Genomic DNA, 22,820 nt, shown 5'->3' with positions numbered 1-22,820 from the left:
TTAATATGCATATTAAAACAGATAGTTGGACTTGCATCTGTTTTTATAATCTTTTAAAACTACATTACTTGCAGGACAACTTAATGGACCAACTAGCTACCAAAAGCTGTTTTCACCTAACTGACAACTTGTATGGTACCATCACTTCAGTACAGGAAGAATAAAATTTATTTTTCAATACTTTGTCTAGATTAATTGGTATATGTATATTAGTCAAGCAGAATGACTCCATATTATGTTGAGTAAAGTACTTATGTTAATATCTTTGAACTGTCATCTGTATATTCTGTAAGAATATGGACTGCGTTTTGCTGATATAACATCAACACACTTTGTACTGTTTTGCTGTGATAGGAGGTGGTGGTAGCTGCCTATTGTAGATTTAACTATCCACTTTAAAGGTAAATCCATTCAAATATATTCTTGCTTACTGTGACTTTTAATCTAAAGCTGTCAGAAGTATCAAACTCTTAATGTAGTCCTAATTCATGGAAATAACCATTAAAATCTCTAGTCAGAACAACCTCTGATGTTATGAGAAAAAATGATTTTTGCCAAAAATAAATTCTCTTCAGAATTTTTTAAAAGCCTCTGTTTTTAGGCTCCTAATTACAGTACAGCTTCTTTTGTTGTAGTGACGCTTCTTCGTTACAGTAAAATACAGAAGAGTTTATTAGATTTTTAGAAGTAGACTTTGACAAATGTGTAGGGTATCACATAGCTGTAGTCTTTCTAACGTTGCAAAAAATAATTCAAATATGATTTTTCTGTAAATAAAGGTGAAAACATACTGACAACACAATTCATTCATGAAATTGTTTAAGTAACAAAGGCATTCCAAGCACAATTAGAGGCTTTCACAAGATGATCCATAACTGAGCAGTCAGTGTTCATACAAAATATTCTTTACTGAGAATAAAGTAATACTCTTCTTTCAGTAGTGTCCCCGTGGGTACTCCACTATAGGTGTCAGGCCTATCCCGCTGCTGCTGCAGATCGGAGACTTTCAATAGCTGTAGCTGTAGCCGTGTCATTAGTGCCCTTTGTCTTATGAGTGCAGTCTGGCTGCTGCCAGTTCCTCTCAACTGTCCTCGGTCGCAGACAGAGCTCTCCCTTTCTCCTCAACTTCATCTAGTTAGAGAAGCAAATACAGTAATTAGTTAGTAGTTGTTAATGTTACTAGTTTATAATTAATAGTTGTAGTTAGTTTATAGTTTAAAAAAACAACAACTTTTTTCTTCATTTCACTGGCCTTTAGGAAGTTGAACGGACAATGCTGAGTTCTCCGGGCTTTAAAAAATGTGATGTTTGTCATAAGCCTATGCCAGCCTCAGATGGCCATTTGCCTTGTATCTGCTGTTTGGGCGAGGCTTATGTGCCTATTGCCCCAAGTTAACAGCAAGAGCCTGGTGGGACAGAAAAATGGGCCTTTGAATTATTTTATTTGACAAGGTGCTCCAATCATTGGACTCCTCATCCATGGCTATACCAGACTCTGCTGCAACACAGAAACGCAGAGTGTCCTCTCCAGGGGTGGCCCCAACAAAAAAGATGCGGGCTTCACCTGCATGTTCTTTGCCACTGGCCCTGATGAGCAGGGTGAGCACGGGAAATAAACCCGGAATATATCTTCCTATGCAAAGGCAGTTCCAGGCACAAGACCTAAAAAGGCACCGGCTGCAGTGCCGACTGTGCAGGCACCGTCAGCACTGACATCAGGATTGGCACCGGTGTCTTCATCATCTAAGGCACCGGCACTGGTATCCAGGCCGACCCCAATGGCACCAGCTACTACAGAACCTATGCCGCAATCCAAGCAGGCACCGGTAAGGCCTGATGCTTTCTCAGCACTGAGGAAAAGGTCTGGAAAGACCAACATGCATAGGCGTCCTAGCCCTATTTCGGCCTTCCTGACATTCTCTCCAGCTTTGGCACCTTCTCCTCCGGCACCAAGATTGCTGGTGCCACGCATTCCTCATATGGAATGGGCGGAGCTTTTATACTCGCCACATCACAGGTTTCCATCCCCATACCTGGCAGCACCGCAGAGAGATTCTTGATACTATGTCAAGCACCTCTCTCCACCCACCTCATCGAGAGGCTCTGAAGTCTTTCCTCACTCACCTGCGTTGTCCCCACATGCGGCATGTGAGGAGGAGCACAGGAGTGCCTTTTCTTCTAGGCATCCCTTCCCTGGACAATCGTATCATTACCACAACTATCATCGCAACCACATACCGTACTCTTCATCCCATCATCATTACCATCGGTCACATTTGAGGAGATGGTCCCCGTGTTGTAGATTGCCCGAATACACGCCTGCCTCCGTATCACCATGTGAGTGACACCCCCCGCTGCCACCACCACAAAGCCCACCACCTCAAGCGTATCACTCAGAACCAGAGGAGGGGCAATTATCAGAGACTGAAGAGCAACAACCTGACATTTCACCTACTGACCAGTCATCATCCTCTCCTGATGAGGCCATAATCCCAGGCAATATATTGTCCCCCCTACAATCGTAAGCAGAGATTTGTGTTGAGCCAGGAGGTCCAATTGGCAGAGGTGCAGGATAAACAGTACTGCCTCCTTAAAAATCTACAGTCCCCGCATCAGGCCAAAATCGCACTCCCGATAGATGAGGCAATCATAGCTGCAGAGGAGATTTGGCAGATCTCTGCCTCAACCCCACCAACAACAAATAAAAGGGTGGATAAGAAATACTTTGTGCCATCAAAGGGGATGAAATTTTTATTCAACCATCCCCAGCCAAATTCGCTTGTCATAGATGCCGCGCAGCACAGGTCTAAGGCTGCTTAGTACAGGAATGTGGCAATGGACAAGGACAGCAAAAGATTAGACTTATTTGGCAGGAAGGTGTACTCCTCCACTACACTACTACTTCTCATTGCCAAATATGCTGCGCTCTTGTCAAATCCCAATTTCTACAATTATATGAAACTTACAGTGTTGATGGAGCATCTCCCAAGAGACCCATCCTAAAATCCATAGACCAAGAAGGCCATGACTCAGCTAGGACAGGCTTTCAGATCACTCTGGATGTCGCGGACCCAGCTGCCCATTCCAGGGCTACCGCAATTGCGATGAGGAGGTCTTCATGGCTGCAAACTGCGGGAGTTCTGAGAGAGTTACAGAGCAAGGTCGAGGACCTCCCTTTTGACAAAAGCTCTCTGCCGAGAGAACAGATGAGGTCCTCCATTCCAGCAAAGATTGACATACCACCCTCTGGAATCTTGGTATGTACACACTTCCATACCACTGCAAACAAGGAGCCACGATTACACATATAATAGACATCAGCAACATGGTTTTCACCAATCATGATCAAGACAGTGGCCTCTAAGAAAGAGCAATCAGACCAACCGTGCCTCTAATCAACCAGCCAAAAAGCAGATTTGACTCCTTAGTCGGAGGCTTGTAACCACTTCCTGTTGTCAACCCGGAACATCAAGCCTCATCTCTTTCAGAACCATCTGAGGCCGTTTTATCGCCAATGGGCCACCATTACGTCCAACAGTTGGGTTTTGGAGATCATGTCATTTGGTTTCACCATCCACTTCCTTTCTCTGCCTGCAACTACCCACCCACCCAGTCCCTCTACAGGGACCTTTCTCACGAGAATTTGTTGAAACAAGAGGTCCATTGTCTTCTCTCCATTAGGGCCATAGAGGAGGTACCGGACGAGTTCAGGGGAAGAGGATTCTATTCTCACTATTTCCTCATGCAGGAGAAAACTGGAGACCCAAACTCGATCTTCGAAAGCTCAGTCGGCATCTCCGAAAACAGCGGTTCAAAATGTTAACCCTTGCATCCATGATACTGTCCTTAGACACGACAGGGATTCATTTGCAGCCCTCGACCTTCAGGATGCCTACTTCCACATCATTATCTATCCAGGCAATTTCTTCATTTTACAGTAGGCAGGAAACATTTCCAGTATCAGGTACTTCCGTTCGGCCTTTCATCCACCCTCTTTCTTTTCCCCCCCTCCCCCCCAGGGTATTCTCAAAAACCCTTGCGGTAGTGGTAGCTCATTTACGTCGAAGGGGCATTATAATTATAATTTTTCCCCTACTTCAACAATTGCCTTATAAAAGGCCCCTCCTTGGTGGAGACACAGCATATAACAATAGCTAGACAGACTTTTGATTCAACGAAACAGAAGTCCATGATTGAACTCTCTCAGACTTTGGACTTCATAGGCGTTCATCTTGACTCTTCTGCAGCACGAGTCTACTTATCCGTTAAAGAGTTTCAGTCCAGCCAAGATCTGCTTTCTGTGCTGATCACCTGTCTTGCTGTCTCAATACTCACTTGCCTACCATTAATGGGCCATATGACTGCAACAGCTTACGTAGGCCATCACACAAGACTACGCTTCCTCTGCCTTCGGCAGTGGATGACACAGTGTATACCCCTACAAGACACTATGTCCACAGATCAGTGGCCCCTCCCCACAACATTTGCACATCCCTCAAATGGTGGATTGATCCCCGCAACCTCTTGTCAGGTGTTCCATTCCACTGGCCTCAGCTTTCAGCCCAGATTACCATGGACTCCTCCCTCATCATTTGGGGTGCCCATATGAATGGCATGTACGTGCAAGGCCGGTGGTCATCAAGAGAGACAGCCCTCCACATAAATTTTCTTGAGCTCAGGGCAGTCGTCAACACCTGCAGACACTTCCAGGATTACATCTGATAGTTGCACTGCAGAATACTCACCAACAATATTGCCACAATATATTACATAAATTGCCAAGGTGGAGCATGGTCTCGATTTCCTCTGTGCAGAGGCAGTCCACCTCTGGAATTGGTGTGTTCGCAACAAGATCACTTTAATAGCATCCTACTTACCTGGCACCAACAATGTCGTTGCAGACTCCCTGAGCAGACATTTCGCACCCGACCATGAGTGGGAAATCCGCACCAACATACTTCAATGTATCTTCTGTTATCCAGGCAGGTGTTTTTAAAATGGAGTTTATAATTCAAAATGGAGTCTGCTGACCCCTTTTCACCTCAGCAGTGTCTCTTCCCACCAAAACCACCCTGAAGAAGGCCTCTGCACACGGCTCCAAACCTGTGCACCCCGCACTAATACCATGCGTGTGCATCTCAGTTATGCACCCGCCCCTCTTTTTTCTGTGCACACCGCCCAATTACTTTGCACCCCACACGCTAACCCAGTTTTCCCACCTTGACATAATCTTCGCTGAGGAGAGATCAGGTTGTTTGGTTCTCCTTCATCCGTCTGTGCGCGTCGTCGTTTACCCTGAGGAGCCCATTCATCCATTCCTGCGTGACCTGATTGGGACTATCCAGATCCAGTGGTGTTACTTCGAGGTGTGAGGGAAGCCTCCTCCTTTTATCCAGCACTTTGGGATTTTGGGATTATCATCATGGGTCTTGCTTATAAGGGACATTCAGACAAGGACTGGTGTCTACTAGCTCCAAGCGTCAGTTCACATGGAAGGCAAGGATTGATCCAGACCACTCCAGATCCCGGATCACCAGACCACCATCGGGGAATCTCCCTGCTGTCCTCCCTCAAGGCTTCCAATTAGCCACAAAGTTGAAGGTCGTGAGCATCTATCGCCACTTTCAGACCTTTGTAAAGTATAACCTTCTGTGTATGGGATCTTTCCTTTCTTCTTCTTTTCAGGGTAGGGTGGGACATTTACAGTTGTCTTGTTGATTGATATGTGTTCACAATCTTTAAAAATATATGGTTTGGCTACAAATTCCGTCTCAGACCTGATTTGTGACTAGCTGTTCGCCGGTGATAGATATGGATACCAGGTCGAATCTGGCTTCTGTGGGGGAGGCGCATTAGGCTTTAATTAATTGCCCACAGCAATTGTTTACCTCAGCCTTCCGGGTAACACTTCTGTCATTGGGGTTTTTCCCCAATAGACCTCTTTGACACCTACAAGAATGCGACTTGCCGATATTATTGCTCCAGGGCAGGCATAGTTTGGGAATCTCTAGGAGATGCCTTTCTCCTCGATTGGGGTGGGTTCTCTCCTGTATGCATTTTCCCCCTGTCGTGCTTATACCCAGGGTTCTGGACAAAATCAACACAGATGGAGCCAAGCTGATTCTCATAGCTCCTGCCTGGGCACGCCAATCATCCTTCCCAAAACAATTGACAGACCTTAATACACCAAATGTCTCTCTTGCCGCCATATGCACTTCCTTGCTGACCCAGGACTGCGGCTCCCTCTTGCACCCGTAGCCCCAGATCCTGCATCTAACCACCTGATTCGTAGCTGGTTCTGCGCATCCAAGGATCTCTGCTCAAAGCAAGTCAAAGATGTCCTGATGCACAGCAGGAAGGACACCACTCGAGCTACTTACCTCTCTGAATGGCGAAGGTTTGCTTCTTGGTGTTGTGCTAACCAGATCTACCTGCATGCATCACCAGATCCTCAAGTACATGCTTTACCTGAAGCAAACAGGTCTAGCTGTTGCTTCCTTGAAAGTACACCTTGCCGCAATTACTGCCTTCCGCCACTTGATAGATGGCACTTCGGTGTTTGCTCACCCAACTGCGAAGAAGTTCCTAAAACAATTGACAGATCTTAATCCACCTCATAAACCCCCACCTCTGCCATGGAATCTGGACCTAGTGCTAGACACTCTTACTCAACCTCCCTTCAAGCCCTTGGCCACTATGTCGCTCCAGATGTTCATGCTGAAGGTGGTCTTCCTGCTTGCTATAACATTTGCTTTCAGAGTCAGAGCTTGCGGCCCTGATGTCAGTACCGCCTTACACCACCTTCAACAAGGGATGGTGTGGTATTACGACTTCACCCAGCCCTATCCCCAAAGTTTGCTCCGAATTCCATATTAACGAGCCAATCATACTCTCATCCTTTTACCCTAAACCACACACCTCATCATGGGAGGTGATCTTCCACACTCTCGACATGCACCGGGTGCTTGCCTTTTACATTGATAGAACCCAAGATTGGCATAAAACAGACCATTTGATACTCTCTCATGGATCGATCCAAAGACAAGATATTGTCTTCCCAGTGTATCACTAGGCTTATAGTTTCGTGCATCACTACTTGCTACTCTATCCACAATAGACCACTTCCATCCCATCCAAAGGCTCATTCTACAAGGGCTGTGGCCACATCCATAGCCTTTCTACAGGGAGGTCCCCTTCGGGACATTTGTTGGGCAGCTAGATGATCATCCAATGCCATGTTCATAAAGCACTATGCAATTGTGCAATCTTGACTGCGGATGACTCTTTGGCTTCGGCAGTACTTTCAACTTCAAACAAACCCTGATTCCGGAGCCCACTATCCAGATATTTGAGTACTGCTACAATCACCTATAGTTGAGCATCCACAGTGTCACCACTGGAAGAAGAAGAGGAAGTTACTTACCTTGGTGCGGTACCAATGGTTCTTCAAGATGTGTGTCTCCGTAGGTGCTCCACTACTCACCCTCCTCCCCACTCCGAAATCTTGGTTAGTAAATTTCTCGTTTCAGATACTTGAGCAGGTGAGAGGAACTGGCGGGAGCTGGACCGCGCACATGAGACAAAGGGCACGAATGTCACAAGATGCTGACTATGCATATGCGGTCTGGCTGACTACTGCTACTGAAAGTCTCCGATCTGCGGCGCTGGGATGGGCCCAACACCTACAGTGGAGCACCCATGGGAAGAGGGAAAGGGACGTATCTTGAAGCATCAGTATTGCACCAAGGTGAGTTACTTCCTCTTTCAGCGAAGTATAGTTAAATCTGTGTTCATTAAGTTAAACTGCTGTTGGTCAAAGCAACAATTTTAGACCCATAGGTTTCTTGTTATGTACTTGCTGTAACAGAAAGTGTACTGACTTTAAGAGAGTCCACCAAGTGGCATTATCTTATTAAAACAGTCCTCTTAGTCATCTATATAAACTAGAGTTTATAGTCTTTGGTTGTTGTGATAAGAGATCAAAGCAGGGAGAAATGGTACCTGGAGTAATTAAATTGTTTTGACTTTCTAGTAGTTATTCTTTTGATGTGTTAATTCTTTTGTTATGTTAATGCATTGTATATATTTCTTAAATTGTGTGAATGCCTCCCATTTAAATAATTAAAATAGGAAACAGATGGTTTTAAATTTAAATTAATCTTTAACTTGTTTTGCTACTTTCAGTAACGAAAGCACTTCTCTTTTTAAAATACCCCTGGAAATTCAGTGACCTTAAAAATTTTTATTCTTATGCATTCCTACTAAACATGTAAATGTCTTCCACAAAGTTATAGGAACTAAATATGTGGTTTGTGTGAGGAGGAATTGGATAATGCAATATAGAGACTTTTCTCCCAGATCGGGAGAGAATGTCTTGAATAAACAAATATAATTATTTGATGGCTGTTTTCCCCTTAACGTAAAATGACTTAGAGAGCAGCTTTTGGCTGAAATATCCATGTGTTCAAAATAATAATTGGCGGTCAAAAAGGCCACTAACTATGTTGTTTTATTATCATTCATACAAGTAAACCTCCAGAAAAATTTTTATGGCATGCTAGCCACTGCACTGCACTGACATGTGTTCTAACTGTTGTATTTCTGAACAGAGGAACTAAGTCTTCAAATCTATTAATATAGCACCTTTCATCATCGTGAAATTCACTACAGAGGTTAGAAACTGCATTGTTTTTTGGAGTCTTTTTGCAGTAGGCATCCTTTATCAGTTTATCAAATAAGATCAGTTTAGTGTGAAATAAAGTGTTGTCAAGCTGCTTTTTTTTTTTGTACTACACTAGGACTAATTTTATTAACTAAAATGTCTTGAAAATTTACATATTGAAGGCATCATCAAATCTTTCACATGAGTTTACAGTATATATGAAAATGTTCTATTCGGCTTGCACTGTTATCTTTCATTTTCTTGCTCTTTCAAAGGAAGCAATGTGGAAATTAAAATATCTTTGAAATTATGTTGAAGATAACTGAATATCTGGTAGGAATTAAAACAGTTCATAAGTCCCAAACAAGATATTGACAACTGAACACAAGGTAGATTATCAGAGGCAACAGCACGGGCGAGGCATAGGGGAGGCTTTTAAACTGGCTTTTCTCACGGATCAGCTCCCGGCTGCCACCCAGCGCTGCTGCCTCTGATACAGAGGCAGCAGTGTGAGGTGGCAGAGAGGGTTCCCTGGGAGTGGGGCTGGGAGCTTATTGGTTTCTGTCCCCAACTCTGGGACTGTTGAATAATCGTGTAACCACTAAGCTTTGATTCAGTTGCACAATTAAGTTAATATCTAACCTCCCTAGTTTCAAGACATGCCCTTCATTGGTATCTCCCACTGGCTAATTTAGGTGATTCTCCACTTACCATGCTGGCTTTTGTGAGTCGCATTCTTAGGTCTTGTTTGTACTTATCGGAGGTTCAACATTCCGGGGTTTGATCTTCCAGGGATTGATTTAATGGGTCTAATAAAGACCCGCTAAATTGAATGCTGAGAGCACCTGCGGTACTCTTAGCCTCACTGCGAAGAGTACTGCAAAGAGAAGTCAATGAGTTTTTCCCATCGACCTCCCACTGTGGGGCCACTCTAGAAAATCATTGTAAGATATGTTGATTCCAGCTACGTAATCATCATAGCTGAAATTGCGTTTCTTCCATTGATTTTTCTCCACCAGTGTAGACTTAGTCATCTGTTTCTCCCTATTAACTATAAATGGAGCGTATGTCTGTGTGACTAATCCAGCCTTCGTAGATCTCATTGTTGCTCCAGTGATATTTCTAGTACCTAAAAGTTAGGCGTTACTGTGCTGAGCAGTTTATGTGGGGGATGTAAGTGACTAGTCAACTATCTGATAAGCAGAAGCTTATTGGATAGTTGACTAGTGATGTGACTGGTCACTTCCCCCGTCCTTTGCTTCCTCTATCAGAGAGAGGCTTCAAAGCCAGTTCCCCCCAGCACCATCTCCAGGGGTGCAAAAGAGGTAGAGGCACAGTGGGAAGCATCACAAGCAGTATCTGAAGCAGTCGCTGCTTGCACTGCTTCTGCTGTGATTCTGCTTTTGAAATGTATATTTCAAATGCTGAGGCGCTGCAGGGAGCATGGGGCCAGCAGGGACTCCCAAAGGGTGGAGGGGTCCTTATAGACTAATTGAATAGTCGATGAAAATCTCACCGACTATCTAAATTTAACATCCCTAGTTTATATCCCTTTGTTGTAGATCTGTGGCCTACTTCCTTCTCCATTCTCCAGTTTTATAGTTTCAGGACTAGGTATTTGGGGCTGCAGAAGTTCTTCGTGTAAAACCTTTTCTGTAGCAAAACTTAACCTTGATGCCAAATATGCTTCCGCATTTTTGCTTATACAGGCAGTCCCCGACTTACGCGGATCCGACTTATGTCGGATCCTCACTTACGAACGGGGCTTTTCTCGCCCCGGAGCTCACGGGCGGCTGGTCGCTGCCCGTGTTCTCCAGGGCGAGAAAAGCTTCTCCCGGTCTCCCTGGTCTGCTGGGGGGGTCCAGCAAAGCTGCTGGACCCCCCCAGCAGACCAGGGACACCCGAACAAAGCCGCCGACTGGGAACCCCCGCCACATGAGCGGCTTTGCTCCTGTCCCCCTGGTCTGCTGGGGGGGTCCAGCAAAGCCACTGGACCCCCCCAGCAGACCAGGGACACCCGAGCAAAGCCGCCGCCTGGGCGGCTTTGCTCGTTTGCCCGGAAGCAAAGCCACCCAGGCAGCGGAACCCCCGCCGCCTGGGCGGCTTTGCTCCTGTCCCCCGGTCTGCTGGGGGGGGTCCCGCAACAAAAGCCTGGTCTGCTTGGGGGGGGGCGCACTAGCTGCGTCCCCTCCCTGCCCAGCAGACCAGGGAGACAGGAGCAAAGCCGCACAGCCAGCATCCCGCCGCCTGTGCGGCTTTGCTCGGGGGCAAAGGAGCAAAGCCACACGGGCGGCGGGGTCCCTCCGCCTGTGCGGCTTTGCTCGGGTCTCCCTGGTGTGCTGGGGGGGACTCCCCCAGCACCCCAGAAAGACAGGAGCAAAGCCGCACAGGCAGCGGGGTCCTTCCGCCTGTGCGGCTTTGCTTGGGTCTCCCTGGTCTGCTGGGTGGGGAGGGGACGCAGCTAGTGCACCCCCTCCCCCCCCAGCAGACCAGGCTTTTGTTGCGGGACGCCTCGGGTAGAGCAGCTGGGGTGCTGCCAGGTTGGTCCTGTGGGAACCTACCGGGCAGCGCCCCAGCTGTTCTGTCCCAGGCTCCAGATTCAGCAGCTGTTGAAACTGATCAGGCTGATTCCAGGAAGCTGGGGGCAGAGCAACTCTGCCTCCGGCTTCCTGTAGTCAGCCCCTGGTCAGTTTGTGGCAGCAGCTGAATCTGGAGCCAGTTCCGACTTACATACAAATTCAACTTAAGAACAAACCTATAGTCCCTATCTTGTACGTAACCCGGGGACTGCCTGTATTTATGAGGAGACTTAACCCACACACCTAGTATGGTTCACTGTCCCACATACAGCACTTAGCCCTTTTACAGCAACAGATAAGAACAAGAGATCTCTACAGCCTAAGTTGAGAGGCAGTTGGCTTTTAGATCAAGTGGTAGAGGCTCCTACCCTAAGTTCCAAAGGTCCCAGGTTTGAATCCACTCTATGGCGGTTTACCAGTGGGGGCTCATCCAGGATCTCAGCTTGGGTCTCTGAAACTTGGGAGGTACTTCCTCAGCTGGGGAAATATGTAGTCCACACCTAACGCTATGGTCTAGACCAGTGTTTCCCAATTTTATTTGGCCATGGAACCCTTTTGAACTCGAAAGAATTTTGTGGAACCTCTGACTGCGTGCACAATGCTAAGCAGTGACATCATTGTTCCCACTCTCTGGCTTAGCTGGCATTACACAGGGACACTTATCGTGACAAACACAAATGAAAATTGTTTTCAATAAAATTCATAAATGAATGAAAATTCCATTCCATTACAATAATTCAGGTTGTAATGGAATTTTCTCATGGAACCCCTATTTTCTCACGGAACACTATTTGGGAAATGCTGGTCTAGACTGCAGTGCTTTTCTGGGATACCAGAGGTATCCCGGAAAAGCAATGCCGCATCCAAGGAATGCGTCTGCTTTTCCAAAAAGAATGTTGGAAAAGCGGACGCATTCTTTCGCCATCCCTGTAAACTTCATTTTATGAAAAAGGAAAGGATGGCTTGAAAGAGCAAGTTTTTCTGAAATTTGGCACCATGTAGATGTGCCAAATTTCAGAAACGCCTCTTTCGAAAGAAAAGCGAAGAAAGAGACACAAATTGTGGTTTGCAATTTGTATATCTTTTTCTGACTTTTCTTTGTAGTCTAGACATAGCTCTAGTGTGGTTCACTGTCTCATTCAGGCACTTATACCACTTACAAGAGTGATAAGAACAAGGGCTCAGAGCCAGTTGGGTTTTAGTTCAAAGATGTAGAGGCTCCTACACTAAGCTCCATAGGTCCCAGGTTCAAATCCACCTGATGCAGTTGCACAGGCACTTCTATTGAGAAATGTATTTTGGAAAACCACTGCCACAACAAAGAAAAAGGCCTTCTTTTTTTTTTTTTTTTTTTTTTTTTTTTTAACATCTACACACCGCCAAATATATCAGACATATTGGTGGTTTTGTCTGGTCATATTTATAAACTTCCTGTGTACTACCAACCTGACCTTGGGCCTTGTTTTGAAATTTTTCACTTGAAAACCATGCAAAGCTTCAAATGTGATGAGTACTTAAGGGGGAAAAAGAAATAACCTGATAGCTGCAATAGGGTAATTATGCTAGGCATGGCTATTGTGTTGGGTTAGACATAGATATTCTATATGTGGCAATCAGTACAACCAGAATATAGTGAGATCATTTAACAGAGAGAACAATTACTTGAAGGATTACTTATGAATGATTAAATATAATAAAATGAAAAGTAATCCTACTGAGTTTAAACATTTCTCATAATAAATGATGATACTTGATCAGGTGATTAATACTTTGTCGATCATTCCAGACTGAATTGTGTTTTTAAAGTTTCTATTGTTTTTAGAATCTCCTGGTAAGATAGAAGGGAAAATATTTGCTATTAATATTTGTCCTACTTATAAAATCTGTGGCTACGTCTAGACTGGCATGATTTTCCGGAAATGCTTTTAACGGAAAAGTTTTCCGTTAAAAGCATTTTCGGAACAGAGCATCTAGATTAGCACAGACACTATTCCGCAAAAGCACTTTTTGCAGAAAACTGTCCGTGCCAATCTAGATGCGCTTTTCCGCAAAAAAGCCCCGATCGCTATTTTTGCGATCAGGGCTTTTTTGCGGAAAACAAATCTGGGCTGTCTACACTGGCCCTTTTGCGCAAAAGGACTTTTGCCCGAATGGGAGCAGCATAGTATTTCCTCAAGAACATTGACAATCTTACATGAGATTGTCGGTGCTTTTGCGGAAATTCAAGCGGCCAGTGTAGACAAGCTGGCAAGTTTTTCCGGAAAAACTGGCCAGTCTAGACACAGTGTGTGTATGCGTGTGTCTGTCTGTCTGTCATTAAGCAATTTGACTTTTATTTTGACTTTTTGTTCCTTTGTTATCTTAAAGACAGGTGATTCAGTATGCATTGTCCATCAGTTTCTTACCAGTTAAAGCTACTGTACATCAACTCTAGCTCATAACCTGCTAGATAGTATCGAAGTTATAAGAAGCAGTTACACTTTTTAGTATTTTCTTTAATTAACACCATAATATTGCAAAATATAAACTGCAAGTATGTTGCACAATGATTTAAGTAATTTGTATTTATTTAAATTTTCTTTGCCCAAGATTAACTTGGCTTCCTTGCTTGCCCGTAACTAGGGGGTTAAGTTGTGCCTAGTCTAAATATAACTGGTAGGAAGGGACTGATGGAATTTTTAAAGTGTAATCTTTGATTAAATGATATGTGGATCAGAGCAAGTTAGAAATATATTTTGGCTGCTCTCTACTTTATCCTTTTAATATGTGACAGTACACTTTAAACAATATTTCTCATGTAAGGAAATATGCATGTTTACGAAGTCAGTGGCATATACTGCAAATATGATTGTTCTTGTTTTTAAAGTGTCACCTATGTTAATAGATCTATCATTTTAAAACAAGTTGGAGGCAGAATGTACCCATTTGCTGTTTGTTCGAGTGCTCTCCATGTCTACACACACATTGTACTTTTAGTGTTTGCATTTATCACATCGTAAGATTTAGTTTGAGCCTCATAGAGTGAGTTGTACAATGCTTTGTACTTTTTGCTAACTGAATTTTTTTCAGTAAAACCACAAGAAGGGTCAGTGGCCTTATTTGTATTGGAAGCAGCTCTCCATTACCATTCAAATAAAGGAAAAGATCTCTTTGGGCAATCTGCAACTAATTTCAATTGTCAATTGAACCCTTTTAACTTGGAGGGAGATGCAATAACTGAGTTTAACAGGCTTTAATTTGACCTTTACTCTTCTTTATTAAGCAAGTCATACTGAATCAGCAATGACATCCAATTTAAAGAGAGAAAGCCAATGGGACTTAGGCCCTTAAATACCAAAAGTGCTTTTTCTTATGGATGTGGACCATTATTTTAAGGTACATAACCACAGTTTGTCTTGCATATGGTCAGAGTCCATTTTTCAGCCTTTTCCTTACATCAAAATAATTATTTCTGAAAGCGAAAATATTTCACTAGTGCAGACTTTTAATCAAAACAAGTGAGTTTCTGTTGGGAAGATGCAAATCTGTATTAGGATGAACCAATCATTTTGCATAACCTTGAAACAACTACAAATAAAGGGGATATGCTAGAACCATACTTTTCTGCTTGATACCTTATTAATTAATGTAAATTCATGAACAAAGGTTATATTTTGAGGTTGTATTAGAACAAAGCAATGGGATAGGGAATATTCAGAAAGCACTCAAAAGAACTTTCAATTTTTTTTAAATTTTTTTTTTTAAAGAAAACTTTTGAGAACTTTAGGTGGGAATTTAGATTTTCTATTTAGGTATTCACTTATCAATGAAGTGGTGGAATTTTTCATCAGTTGCTGCAAAATTAGTTACTGCTGGAATGATGATTGTTTCATTACTAAAATCAGTTACTTTCCAGAAATTTTAAATTACCTATATAAAGTCCTAACATTTTATTTGAAACTCATAGGAAAAGCAGACATTTCCATCATGAGTGTTGTAAATTAGTTCCAGTCTACAGAAGAATGCTGTAACTAATTGATATGACCTGGAAGTTGACAACATCTATAACAGTGTAGTCAACCTTTCCTCCAATAACTTGACAAATATAATCTCTTTTAAGGCCCATGTTGACTGCATACCCTGCTCACTTTTTTGTAATGGGCACTGTTTCAGCATTTAAGTGATGTTGATTTTCCAAAATTCTATTGATTTGTACAGCAGGTGCCTTAATTTATTAATGCTAGAAGAAAGGAGGGGATATTCAATAACAAAAAGTCTGATCTCTGGCAGAAACTATATATCAAAGTAATTGGTTATCCAGTTACACTGTCGTAATTGGCTGAACACCAAGTAATTATTAGATCTGCTCAATGCAAAATGACATTAAAAATATCCCAAAAAGAAAAATCACATTGATCTGCAAAGATAAAAGGGATAGATTTACATATTAAAGAAAAAGAAACTGCTTAAAAAACAAGACATTCTGACTAAAACCTCAAGAGCATACTGTACAACCAAGAGCAGTAGTACTTAATATTGGCTATATCTTTGATACCCTGAGAAGAATGTGAGTTTGTAGCGTAAAAAGACAAATTTGATGTTATCATGAACTTTTACTTTGAACTCATCAATGGTTAGTTTAGAGTGCAGTAAGTACCTATGAAGAGGGAAAAAAAGCGGGGGGAGTGGATGTCACTGATGTCCTATGTTCATAATCCAGTAATGAGCTGTTCTATTTAGAGGCCAAAAAAGGGAGGAGAAAAGACAGATAGGTATTGAAAAAGGAAACTAGAAAGGCTTGGAAGGCCAGGGCCAAAGAGGCTGACAGACATCCCACTTGCAGAGAGAAAATATGATTGCTAAATAATTTAGTGTTCTAACACAGTTTTTAAAATCTTCCATCTATAATTCCCTGAAAATAAATACACAGGTATTCCAAAGCTTTGGATGGGACCTATAGGTTTCTCATAACATCGTGACATACAGAGAACTATTTTCATAGTCAAACTGCTACTTAGAAAATATTGAAAACATAATTTAAGTTCCTTATTGTAAGATGAGTCATACAAGAAGATTCTTAGCCACATTGATCAGGCCTTAACTGCTAGACTTCACTATCTTTTTCTGAGGTTTATTACTTGTAGAGTGCTTGGATTGTAGAGTTCTCCATATATAAATTATTACTGTATATAGATTTGTGTGATTGTGAGTACAGGCAGTCCCCGACTTACGCGGATCTGACTTACGTCGGATCCGCAGTTACGAACGGGGCTGCCCCGAGTACACGGACTGCGGGAACTCGCAGTCCTGCCGCCCGTGTACTTTGGGGCTTTCTTTGCGTCTCCATGGTCTGCAGACCAGGAAGACGCAGAGCAAAGCCGCGGAGGGGCTCAGGCAGCGGGGCAGCCCAGGCGCGCCTGGGCTGCCCCGCTGCCCGAGCCCCCCCTTTCCCCTCCCGCAGCTTTGCAAAGCCGCAGGGAAGCTGGCAGCGGGGCAGCCCAGGCGCGCCTGGGTTGCCTCGCTGCCCGAGCCCCCCACGGCTTTGCAAAGCCTCGGGGAAGCCAGCAGCAGAGCAGCCCAGGCGCGCCTGGGCTGCCTCGCTGCCTGAGCCCCCCCCTCCCCCCGCCCTGCGGCTTTGCAAAGCCGCGGGGGGGCTCGGGCAGCGAGGCAGCCCAGGCGCGCCTGGACTGCTCCGCTGCCGGCTTCCCCGGGGCTTTGCAAAGCCGCGGGGGGGGGGGGGGCGGGCAGCGGGGCACCCCAGGCGCGCCTGGGCTGCTCCGCTGCCGGCTTCCCCGAGGCTTTGCAAAGCTGTGAGGGAAGCCGGCACCGGGATAGCCCAGACGCCCCGCGGCTGTCCCGCTGCCGGCGTCCTCAGAGGCTTTGCTCCCCGTCTCCCTGGTCTGCTGGTCTCCAGCAGACTAGGGAGACTGGGAGCAAAGCCGCGGAGGACCCAGGCGGCGGGACCGCGGTGCGTCTCGGTCCGCCGCCCGTGTCTTCCTGGTCTGCTGGGGTGGGGGGGGGGGGCGCAGCTAGTACGCCCCCCCCCCCCCAGCAGACTAAGCTTTTCTCCGGACGCCTGTGGCAGAGCAGCTGGGGTGCTGCTGGTTGGTCCCGCAGCGCCGCTCTGGGCACTACTGGACCAACCCAGCAGCACCGCAGCTGCTCTGGTCCTGATTCAGCCGCTGCTGGTCAGTTTCAGCAGCGGCTGAATCAGGACGCCTGGGGCAGAGCAGATGGCATGCTGCTGGGTTGGTCCAGTAGTGCCGAGGAGCGGCGCTACTGGAGCAACCCAGCAGCACCCCATCTGCTCTGCCCCAGGCGTCCTGATTCAGCCGCTGCTGAAACTGACCAGCGCTGACTACAGGAAGCCGGAGGCAGAGTTGCTCTGCCCCGGGCTTCCTGGAATCAGCTGCTGATCAGTTTCAGCAGCAGCTGACTTGGGGACGCTTGGGGTTCTTAAGTTGATTCTGTATGTAAGTCAGAACTGGCGGTCAGTTTCAGCAGCGGCTAAATCTGGACGGCAGTTCCGACTTGCATACAGATTCAACTTAAGAACAAACCTACAGTCCCTATCTTGTACGTAACCCGGTGACTGCCTGTATAAATCAATCTAAGAATGTTTGGTGTGTTTATGGAATCAGGATCTAAAATTCCAACTCATATTCAAAGCTTACTATAGTTTCTGCTGGAATTCCTTGTAGAATTATTGCAAGATTAGGATGAATGTGGTTGATGCTTTCTTGCTCATATGGAGCTCTGTGCACGTCCATCCATGTAGCTCTGTGAAATTCCAGGGTTGGAAGCTGTTTGTGAAAATGTGTTGATTTGGCCCATGTCCATTAGTGAAAACAAAATAACCCAGGCCAAAAAAAAGAAAAAAAAAGGGCAAACTTCCATTTTAGAGAAAAGCACAGTTATTTTACAAGCTTGCCTCACCCAAAATGTTGCAATTTGCACAGACAGTACCACCATTTTGGAAACAGAATTTAGCATTCCAAGACAAAGTAGCTGACTTGTAAAAACTGCTTCTCAATTTCATAGGAAACAGTGAAATCTGAGGTTTTTTCATTAAAGTGACTAAAATATGATTTTGTTAAAGAGTTTGCCAGTAGTGAATATTTTCAGAGTTCTACTCCTAAAATGCCTCAATTCAGGAGAATCCTCCTCTACAGTATAGCCCGTAAGCATGTGTTTAAGCAATGAACAAATAACACTGACTTGAATCGCACAGAGCCAATATTTTGTTTAAAAGGCATCCTTCCTAAACTAGTCTTGTAAGTGCATATTTAGACTGATTCTTCAATTCATTCCACACAAGCAACCCCCTAAGGTTGGCTTCCTTATATGGAACAAATCACAGAACTGGGATTTTAGGTACCAGCAAAATCTGGTGTTGGGTACACAGCAATTGTATACCTCAGTTAGGTGTAGTAAGGTAATCTGGCAATGTTACAGGTGGCTGACTGCAAGCCTTCTTACTGCTGTTGCCAAAGCAGCCCGTTCCCAGTCTGTAATATCCTTGTCACTACAGGGACCCCCAGGAGCAGAAACTGTCAGTTATGCTCACCTGTGTAGCAGTCATACTAGTAGAGATTTTATATTCACTATATGAGTCAGACTATAAGCTCCTTGTTGGCTTGTGACTGAGTGGGATGTTTACCTAGGTCTCCGAAGGTGAATGGTTAGGGGATGTGTGTTTTGTTTACCTGAGGTTTTCAGATTGATTGTTTTTCTTTAATCTCTTAGGGTATGTCTACACTACAGCGCTAATTCGAACTAAGCTAATTCGAACTAACGCATCCAGACTAAAAAACTAGTTCAAATTAGCGTTTTGCTAATTCGAACTAGCATGTCCACATTAAGTAGACCCTGAACCGGGGTTAAGGATGGCCGGAAGCAGTGCCGGCAGGGCATCAGATGAGGACTTAGAGCGTGGAGCTGCTGCCTCAGGCTAGCCGAGGGCTGTGCTTAAAGGGACCTGACCCCCACCCCGGACAGACAGTTCTCAGGGGTGCCCCGCTTGCAAAGCAGTCCTGTCTTGGAGTGCCCTGAGTGCCCACACTGGGCACATCACAGCACTCGGCCATCAGACCGGCTGCACTTGCCGCAGGCTACCATCTGGGGAGAGGGGACAATTGGGGGGGCTGCAGGAGAGCTTCCACCCCCAGAAGCCCGCAGAGCCAGCCCAGTCCTCCCCATCGGGGGCTCGTGACCCATTCCTCCCTCACCTCCTTCCACTTATCCTTCCCTAGCCCCCCTTCCTGATGTACAAAATAAAACGTGTGGTCAAAAATAGAATCTCTCTTTACTGAACAAAACTCAGGGAGACTGGGAAAAGGAGGTGGGAGAGGGGAAGAGAGAGGGTGGGAGAGGGGAGGGCAACTAAAATGATCAGAGGTTTGGAAGAGGTCTCATATGAAGAGAAGCTAAAGAGACTGGGACTTTTCAGTTTAGAAAAGAGGAGACTGAGGGGGGATAGGATAGAGGTCTATAAAAGCATGAGTGGGGTGGAGAGGGTGCATCAAGAAAAGTTCTTCATTAGATCCCATAACAGAAGGACTAGAGGACACCAAAGCAAAGGAATGGGTAGCAGGCTTCAAACTAGTAACAGAAAGTTGTTCTTCACAAAGCAAAGAGTCAACTTGTGGAACTCCTTGCTGCAGGAGGCTGTGAAGGCTAGAACTAGAACAGAGTTTAAAGAGAAGTGAGATAAAGTCATGGAGGTTGGGTCCATGGAGTGGTATTAGCCAGGGGGTAGGAGTGGTGTCCCTGCCCAAAGTTTGTGGAAGGCTGGAGAGGGATGGCACGAGACAAATGGCTTGGTCATTGTCTTCGGTCCATCCCCTCCAGGGTCCCACTGGTTGGCCGTTGTTGGCAGACAGGCTACTGGGCTAGATGGACCTTTGCTCTGACCCAGGACGGCCATTGTAAGCTCAGGGCTCAGGATCGGAGGTCTCAGTGGACCACCTTGATTTTCATGCACACCTGCTCCTGGGTGGCCAGGCTGGCAGCTCTCCTGCCTCAGACGGCCACTTTCCTGTGCCTAGTGCGGAGGTCATGGACGAGGTACACGATGTCTGCACTAGACCAGGCGGGTGCCCGCCTCTTGCAGTCCCGGGCAAGCTCCCGGGAGCCGCCAGCCTGGTCCCGGGAAGAGAGGGAGGGCTGGGGGGCATCGGGTGGCTGGCTCGAGCCGTGCCAGGTGCAGGGTCTGCTAGCTGGGTGCTGGCAGGCTTGCACCTGGCATTGGCATCGTAGCCAGCCCGTGCCCCTTTAAGGTGTCCGGGGCTGGGCGGGGGGCAATAGAGTTTCCCTGATGTTGGCCAGAGTGGCCACCAGGGAAAGCTGGGGAGGGCTAGCCTCCCACTAGTTCAAATTAAGGGGCTACACACCCCTTAATTCGAACTAGTAAGTTCGAACTAGGCTTAGTCCTTGTAGAATGAGGTTTACCTAGTTCGAACTAAGCGCTCCGCTAGTTCGAATTAAGTTCGAACTAGCGGAGCACTAGTGTAGCGCCTATCAAAGTTAATTCGAACTAACGTCTGTTGGTTCGAATTAACTTTGTAGTGTAGACATACCCTTAGACAGACACACCATTCTGTCTCATGGAATAACTAGTGAAACATTTAATTCCTATGAAGCAATATATGATGTGACTGATACCAGCAGACACGAAATGTCAAAACAAGATTTGTGGGCAAAAGGAATTTAGGAAAACATTTAAATTTTTCCTTATTTAATAGAAACATCATTTCACAGGTTCTTTAATATCTTGTTGAAAAAATGCGCACCTGTTGAAAGAAATTCATATTGGGCAACTTTACAGTAAACTGAGACAAATATTTATAAGATCAGATACTATTTTAAAATGTCTTGGGATATACCATGTATTTCCAGAGGTTTTAAAAAGGCATCTTTGATTCTTTTAAAGGGTATAATTTATAGGCACGCAATTAATTCAACTATCATAATATTTGCTAGCTATTAATGTTTTTCTGAGGTTTTATTCTTCATTGTATCTCTGTAAAGGCCAAATTATTACATGCTCCAGAAAGTAGTTGAACTTCTGTTCCAGTATCACTATAAAGATGTGGAGTGTGTGTATATTAATTAACAATGCCATATGACTTAGTCATATATTATGTTAGGATTGGTTCATAGTCACAGTAGGACAGGGAAGTTGCTTTAAGGCAGCTGGTAAACATATTTAAGGTTGAATAGTTAGTCACACTTCTGGAGTTTTAATTGAATTACCTTTGACAATGAACAGCAAACCTAGTGGGTGATCTACTAAATTAAACTGATTAATGGGTTCCCTAAAATCAATTAGCATATAAGGTTGTGAGCATGAACACATCCTGTTGCTCCTTGGGGACCTGAACAGGATTAGAATGACAGCAACAAATGTGAGACAAAGTGAAAGCATACATCTCTTACTGCCGCTGACCTCTGCTACCACACATAAAAGAAAAACAGGAGCCTAACAGGAGCTGAAAGAATCTAACAGTAAATCATTTAAGCTCTGTTTTGCAGAACTGATATAGGATGCTTCCAAACTGCTTGATTGATGCTGGGCAGTATATTAAAAGTAAGACACAGCAAAGAAACCAGACAGTTTTGAGATACCAGTCCTATGCCAATGCAGCACTAAGCTGCAAGAAATAACATCTGCTGGATTTTTATTTTAATTAAAGATGTGCAGATAGTAAAGAGCTAGTTGGAATAGATTACCTTCTGCAGATGTGATATGACAATCCTTTCTATAGATCCACAGAAAAGCTTTCACTCTCTTTGGATGGCTCTTTGTCTGAATAATCAACCTTCTACAAAATAGGGAGATGACTATTACTCTGACCTTTGCCTTACTGCAACATGATTCTGTGCACTACTCAGCTAAAGCATGTAATGAGATACAGATGCTAGTGACAGAACAATAAAATACACAAAAAATAACCACTTGTGAATCTTTGGATTTGTGACACAAACTGATAAGCCAGAGAATTCAAAACTAGAAGGGGAAACAAAAGTAATAAGCACGCTAGCAGCCGTTAGCCTTACTTTTGCTTTTTTTATTTGGCATCATTAATATATGCTTATTTCTTATACCTTTACATTGAAGAGTGCCTTAACTGAGTGATACCACTTCAGTCAATGAGTCGATCTATAGAGTAAGTAGCTCTAAATTGGAAAAAGGATATTAGCAACAGTGACCCTCAAATACTGGGTGGCTTTTTTTTTGTCCTTTTACTTTTTTATTTTTTGTAAACTTTATCTTGCCTTTTACTAAATCTCATGATCAATTTCTAACTCCTGTATTATTTGTCCAGCAGTCTGAGGGAATCTGGTAAGTCTTTCAAAGTTACCACTATTGCATTACATGGGTTATAAGCCCTTGGGGCAAAGCAATAGGTGTATTGGAAATAGGTGTATTGACTATTTTCTGTCAATTATTTTAGATGGCAAATTTAAGTCTTGATTAAATAAAAAAAAAATTTGCTCAACTGCTTTCCTCAAATTTTCAATTTTTATCTAGAAAACTAAAAAGCTAAAAATTGTCAGGTGAAAATAGAAAGTGTGTTTTCAGCACTTTTGATTAAAAA

The 22,820-nt window shown here is 44.4% G+C and overlaps 1 long non-coding RNA gene across 1 annotated transcript; it reads right to left on the bottom strand.

Annotated features, from left to right (window-relative positions):
• Positions 1-437: 437 nt before the first annotated feature.
• LOC149523656 (uncharacterized) lies at positions 438-22,064 on the bottom strand. The gene is made up of 2 exons (XR_016350566.1): positions 21,952-22,064; positions 438-1,131 (listed from the first exon to the last, which is right to left on the bottom strand). It is a non-coding gene; the product is annotated as an uncharacterized LOC149523656 (long non-coding RNA).
• Positions 22,065-22,820: the final 756 nt, after the last annotated feature.

The sequence above is a fragment of the Pelodiscus sinensis genome, chromosome 13 (genome assembly GCF_052426305.1).
Source record: "Pelodiscus sinensis isolate ZL-2025 chromosome 13, ASM5242630v1, whole genome shotgun sequence".
Classification (NCBI taxonomy): domain Eukaryota; kingdom Metazoa; phylum Chordata; order Testudines; family Trionychidae; genus Pelodiscus; species Pelodiscus sinensis.
This window is presented reverse-complemented; position numbering and strand designations above follow the sequence as displayed.